This window comes from Monodelphis domestica, chromosome 1, assembly GCF_027887165.1.
Source record: "Monodelphis domestica isolate mMonDom1 chromosome 1, mMonDom1.pri, whole genome shotgun sequence".
Classification (NCBI taxonomy): domain Eukaryota; kingdom Metazoa; phylum Chordata; class Mammalia; order Didelphimorphia; family Didelphidae; genus Monodelphis; species Monodelphis domestica.
The window spans coordinates 484,444,236-484,450,779 of record NC_077227.1 but is presented as its reverse complement, the minus strand read 5'-3'; the positions used below and the strand labels follow the sequence as shown (position 1 = coordinate 484,450,779).

The 6,544-nt window shown below is 44.6% G+C and overlaps 1 long non-coding RNA gene across 4 annotated transcripts in view; it reads left to right on the top strand.

The window, feature by feature from the left end:
- Window positions 1–2,029: 2,029 nt before the first annotated feature.
- The window catches only part of LOC103102299 (uncharacterized), a 35,674-nt gene continuing 31,159 nt past the window's right edge, over window positions 2,030–6,544 (top strand). The window contains exons 1-2 of one of the 4 annotated variants that reach the window (XR_008915421.1): window positions 2,030–2,273; window positions 2,794–2,944. This is a non-coding gene — a long non-coding RNA (uncharacterized LOC103102299). Of the gene's footprint in view, window positions 2,597–2,793; window positions 2,945–6,544 lie in introns of all 4 variants that reach the window. The other 3 variants (XR_458472.2, XR_008915423.1, XR_008915422.1) reach the window with 3 other exon arrangements.

Below are 6,544 nucleotides of genomic sequence, written 5' to 3'. Positions count from 1 at the left end.
CTTTGAGGGTAGGAATTATTGTCTTATTTGAATTTTGAATCTTCTCATGCACAGCAAAGGGTCCTGAATATCACTACAAAATATTTCTTCTTATTGTCTCTGCCAGTCACCTAACATGCTTGTTGAAAAAAGAGACAGCTTCATTTTTTAACTTGTAGCCCCACTGCCTGGAACAATCCCTTGTACATAGTAGGTCCCTAAAATTTGAATCAAAGTGAATCCAGGTATCCTATTACTTCTATTCAATGTCCTTTGTGTATTGGGTAGTATCTGTTTTTGTAATGTTTGGGGGTGATATTTGGGCATAAATTTGTATTGGATTTTAGGGCCATATTTGAGATTGGATTTGTAAAGGTAATACCTGTGGATATTAATTTGTCCTTTTGTATTAAATTGAGCAAAGGAAAATCAGCAAAGGAAAACCTGAAAAACACCCTAAAGTCAGAATCATAAAATATATGTATAGATAAATATATGCTTTCTTTAGTATATACATAAATTACATAATGCATTGTATATGGTTTCCTTATTAAACATATTTCTAGATCCAGTACTCTAAGTTTCAAGAGCAGGAAACCCTTCCTCTCACCCCTGTTAACAGATTAATTGGAGAATTAAAATTCAAAGAAGAAAGGTTGTTTTTTTTCCAGAAATACAGAAAATGTTTTAGACCAATAGTGTCAAACTCAAATAGAAAAAGAGTCACAAAATCATACATAAGGATCTCTCCAGGCTATTAACTGCATGTGCTCTATTATAATTTTATTTATTTTGTTAAATAATTACCAATTACATTTTAATCTGATTCTCATTTAGGAGTATTGCAGATGATGTTTTTGGTACCTCTGCCTCAGACCATCCACTTTGCCCTAGAACTGAAAAAATTAAGCAAAATGAAAGCTATGACCATAAGGTTTGTTTATTTATCTATTTTTTAAAAAAGACACTTAAAGTAGAAATAGTTCAGTGGTTACCCCTCTCTTTGTTTCTCTTCCATTCCTGTGGACTATGGAGAATGAACTAAGAGTTGTCTGTACTCTGAATTAAATGTGGTCATCAGATGTAGACATCAAGAGAATGAATAGATGGTGGGATATGTGCTGGCTGGTATAATCCCAATTATATAACTTAGTCCTGTGAAACACATTAGGGGGAAAAGATCATTAGTCTAATGAGCAGCACAGATTTGGGGCTTGGTAAGCAAGCAAATGCATCCATTCATTATGCATGGGCCTCAGCAAATTTATTATTTTTGGTCACCAAGGTGACCTGGTGTCTTCATTTACTAGATCACTAAGCAAACCCTGAAAGTAGCAACTAACTCTCATTTTCTCATCCCCAGAATCCCGGAAGGCAAAGCCGAGAAAGGGATCTCTTTGGCACCTCATCTGAGTTCCTCAGGAAGTTAACATAGAGAGAGTGAGATGGGAGGAGTGGGCTCAAAGTTGGGATGGGTCAGAGAAATGGTGGAAATGAAACCCCCTTCCTGGGACACACTTGGCTCACAGCTGTTGGCTTCCAATGATAAAAATCAATAGCCTTTCAACATCCCTCTCCTCCTCCCTGATAGCATTTCTAGCAGAGGGGGGGAAGGGTGAATGGGGGCCCCTCACAGGACAGGTCTCCCAAAATCGACACACTTTTCTGTTGGTATCTGCCGGCTGTCTTTCACTGACCATACATAGTAGGGGCCTGGTGAAGCCCTGGGACAGGACAGGCCTGTAAGCCTAGATGCCTCTTTATTTGGCCTGGATAAAAATAGCAGTGGGGAGAGTAAGGGAGAGAAAGGGGGGAAAGGGGGGCAGACTCAGGACTCTGCAGGACTAGTAGTCAATGAGCTGAGAGAAGCGATTGAACTCCCAGCACTCCCTGTTCGGCTGTCCGCAGCTGACAGTCTATTTTTTCCCATGGTTGACTAAATATGGTCAGGGAGGGAATGGCATGAGAAGGAGCCACTTGGCTGGGACTGCATGTTTCAGATGCTTAGCTGGGTATATAAGCACTAGAAAGGTGAACTTGGTTTCTGATCAGAGGTTTCCCCTAAACCCCCCAATCCTCCCTTTTCCTACTAGGAAGCATCCTTCTCCCCCCCTCACCCCCCCCCCCATTTGTATGTGAGCATGCGGGCAGGAGATACTCTTTTGTTTCAACCTGACCTCTACCTCATGGTGACCCTTTCTGGGGGGGTGGTGGGAGGAGGGGGGTAAGGGGGGAGTGGAGAAGGAAGAGAGGGTAAGGGGAGACTTTTGCAGACACAGCCCTTATACATCAAGGTGTGCGGTAATCCCAGCACGCAAGGTTGCTTCTCCTTAACTCCTGCTTTCCTTTCTGCTCCTCCTGTCTGTTCCCTTTGCTCCTGCTTTCTCCTCTCTCTCTCTCTCTCTCTCTCTCTCTCTCTCTCTCTCTCTCTCTCTCTCTCTCTCTCTCTCTCTCTCTCTCTCTCTCTCTCTCTCTCTCTCTCTCTCTCTCTCTCTCTCTCTCTCTCTCTCTCTCTCTCTCTCTCTCCCCCCCCCCCCCTCTCAGTTGTAAGCTTTAAAGACCTCCCTCCCTTCTAAGTCTGCGCTGCAGCAGGAGGGCTGAGTGGTGGTGGTGTCTGGTAGGAGGGGAGGGGGAGAGGAGGGGATACAGAGGTGCATGTGGGGGAAGGGAGTGTGCGTGTTAGGGGAAGAGACTGAGGATTTGTTTGCCTGTTCTTCTTTCGTGTGTATATGTGTTCTCCCGCCCCCCCCACCCCCCTTCCAAGTGAGGACTAATGCCATCCCTGGGCCTGCTCTCTTTCCCTCCCTGCATTAGAGGTTGCCTATAGGAGGAAGCCGATGGCTGCAGCATCCAGCGCATTATTACCTTGCGATGCCATGACCCTCCTCCATGCATCCCTAACTCTTTAAAGCTGATTCAGCTAGCGCTCTGGAGGCTCCCCTGCTGCAACAGAATCTCCTTACTGGTACGTCTTTCTCTCTTTCCTCTAATGGCACCAGCTTAGGTTGGTTCTTTTCCCCCCTTCCTTTCTTCTTTTCTTTCTTCTCTCTCTCTCTCTCTCTCTCTCTCTCTCTCTCTCTCTCTCTCTCTCTCTCTCTCTTCCTCACTGTCTCTCTCTCTCTCTCTCTTTTTTTTTAACACTTACCAGCTCAGGCAAGACTTATGGGTTTCAGCAAACTTGCCTGGGATTGGGGAGGGGGACCGGGTTTGGAAGTGTCTGTATGCCTGTGTATGCTTATGTGCCTTACTGCACCGGGGGCAGCGTGTGTGTGTGTGTGTGTGTGTGTGTGTGTGTGTGTGTGTGTGTGTGTGTGTGTGTGTGTCTTCCTATGGGGTGGGTTAGGAGTTTTTCCTTTTGACGTGCGGTATCCTCTGCATTTTAAAAACTGCAGAGCCAGCAATAGCTGGAATGCTTTAAACTCAAATATAAGAACTTTGACACACAATCATTTTGTAAGACTGCTTGGCAGTCTGTGTTCCCCCGTTTAGAAGCGCAGGCTAGCGACAGCTGGAGGGATGTTTGGGGTTGTCGAATCGGGGGTGATGGGGGGGGGGGCAGGGGAGAGGCTGATTAACGGGCTCAGAGCTCTGACAATTCCACCCAGTGCAAGAACGGGAACGTGGCTCGAACTTAACAACCGAACTTGCAACATTCCTGGTACTGCGGTTCTTAACCATTGTAATGCCGGCCAGCAGAGAGATTGGTAACCAATGTGAGACTGCCTGGAGAAGGCACATTTGATCTGGAAGGGGAACACTTTTGGTTTTAAAGAATAGGAAAGGCAAGGGATACCCCACTGCACAGAGACTATGGCTATTTCTGAAGATAGTAGTGGGCCTCAGTCTCCTAGATCTGTCTTATCTATACCAGCCTTGATTTCCCAAAGCCCACGTGTTGTAGGGTTTGGATTTTCAATATGAAGGTGTATATATAAACACATCCATGTAGGGAAACAGTGAACAGTGTGTGTGTGTACGTGCGTGCATGCATGCATGCACACACATGTGCCCCCCCATCTACACACAGACACACACAACACACTTTCTCACTCCTCAGGAACCAGATAGGTTTGATTTATATAGGGTGTCTCTTTGACTTAGCATGACTCCCACATACGCAGAATGTAGTATATTTTTCAGTAAGTATTTATAGTCTAAGCAGCCTTGTGCAATTTAAAGGACATTGTAATTCTTGGGTTTATTGGTCCTTTGAATTACTGGCTGGGAGACAGCTTGTACACCTTTTATTTCAGAAGGCAGAACTTTGTTTCAAAAAAGAACTAGATTTACTTTGAGAATGTGCAAAAGGTTCATTTGGGCATCTTGCAGAAACCTCAGGTATCTCCCTATAAATTGGGGTATTTTTCTCCAGCTTAGTATGGTACTTCAAAGTTTCAGATGCCCAAGGGACATTTGTAACTAACCCTTGTCAATATGGAGGTCAGGAGTTGAGGGCACAGGAGAAATCCAGAGCTAGGAAAACATCTGCTCACTACTGTTTCTCACAACTAATTTTTCCCTCCTTTGCCTAGTCTGTCTTTTCCACCCTCTTTGCTCAGGTTGTCTTTCCTGCCCTCTGTGGCCCCTCCATTTATGCACACAGACAACACTGAACATTTAGAATTCTTTCTCACTCAGACTTCAGCTCACATTATCATGCAAGGTTCTCAGTAAATCATTGGAGATGCAGGAGAAAAAGTTGGGTAACAGGAGCATGCTGTTTGAGTTGCCCTTTTTTATCCTTGACTGGATGAAAATGATAAATAACAGCGCCTAAATGTAAATGGGGCAGCAGGTCTTTTCTCTGTTTCATCCTGCCAAATGGCTCTTTCCTTTTAAAATGGGTGGTAAGGGTGCCTTTCAGAGCCAAAATCTACTCCCTCATCTCCTCCTTATGTGAAACTCTGACCTACTCATCCTAGATCATGCCCAAAGACTTGAGAGGTTCGCCCTGTCCATTTCACACATAGTGGAAAGACTTTGCAGGGACTACAGCCTTGTGGCCTGTTCTACTGAGAGATTTGTTTTTGGGGGAGGGGTATTTTACAAAATAGCTTTCTGGAACAATTTAGTTCCTTGCTGGAAGTGGTAGTAGTGGGGAGGGAGGGTGTATTTGCTATGTAGGGATCCCGGGTATGTATGAGTAGTGAAAGAAAAGGGTGATGATCTACACTAGGTAGAATAATTTTAGTGTAGTGACAATTAAGTTAGCTTCCCATGACCTTCAAAATATGTCTAATTCCCTTATTGATTTTCCCTCTAATCAAAGCTAAGGAAGCCCAGCTACACTGGATTCTTGCTTCTGTCCAGTTGTTTAGTGAGTACAACCCCCAAATCCTGACCCAATCCCTGTTTCTATTAAGTCTTACACTTTACAATCCACCTTTACCCAATTGCAGCCACAGTTTCTGTTGTTAAGTGATTCTTTGGACAGGGCTTTCTGGTCTTTCCCCAGTTCTTCCTTTCTCCACCTTCTCCACCCCCACCCAAAAGAGCTCATCTGCCTTCATGCAATAAGTAGAGAGGGTAATAACCATTTCAATCCCTTTGGGGTTTAGTATTTTACACTCCAGTTTTCTTCTTTATTCTGCCCGGTTAAACTCCTTGGTAACAGATTTACTTAGGGGGTCTGTTTGCTTTCCGGTTTGGTCAGGAACTAAGCTTGAAGATGGGAATGGAAGCTCGCCCAGATCTCTCTTAGAGCCTTCCTCTTTTATTTTTTAGTTGGCTTTGTCAGGGGTTATATATGATGATGGGGAATGGGAGCAACGTTTCCTTCTCTACTCACAGAGAAATTTTTAAATGCAAGAGAAAACCCATCAATATAATTAAGTATTCCAAAGTGCTTAGTTTACCACTTGCTAAGTTTACTTAAACCCTCTTTAAAGGGTTCATTAGAAGACTGTGAGAAACGGTAAAATTCATTAACACTAAGGCAGCCGTTCTGCATTTGCCTGTAAATTGGTATTGATCTGGAGGGCTCAGACTGGAGTAGTAGGCAAACGGAGCAGGTGAGTGGACAGTCAGAGAGCATACTATTACAGCAATGCTGAATGAGCAGGAAGCACCCCAAATGACCTCTTGGTTTGCTGGGTGCCTAAATCCTGTTCATAATAGTCTTCTATTCGGTGTGATCATCATTTTTAGTGGGGCACTGGGGCCACATTGTTAGAAGAGCTTTAGAGCTCAGAGGGGTTAAGAGGTAATGAGTGAAAAGGGGCATGACAGGAGGATGGTGAAGAAGATGAAGAGAGAAGGAAGGGAGGAGGAGGACAAGGAGGAGGAGGGAAAGAGAGGAGAAGAGGGGAGGGAGGAGGAGAGAGAGAGAGAGAGAGAGAGAGAGAGAGAGAGAGAGAGAGAGAGAGAGAGAGAGAGAGAGAGAGAGAGAGAGAGAGAGAGAGAGAGAAGGGAGGTGCAGAGAGAAGAAAGGCACAGAACGGTGGGTGCACACAAGCACACACGACTGAGTGCTTGTGGAGTAACTCCCTGACTTCTACTCTGGCCTAAGCTCACATATCCAGATTCCCAGATGTCCCTATGAACCTTCCATTTGACAATTTGTCAG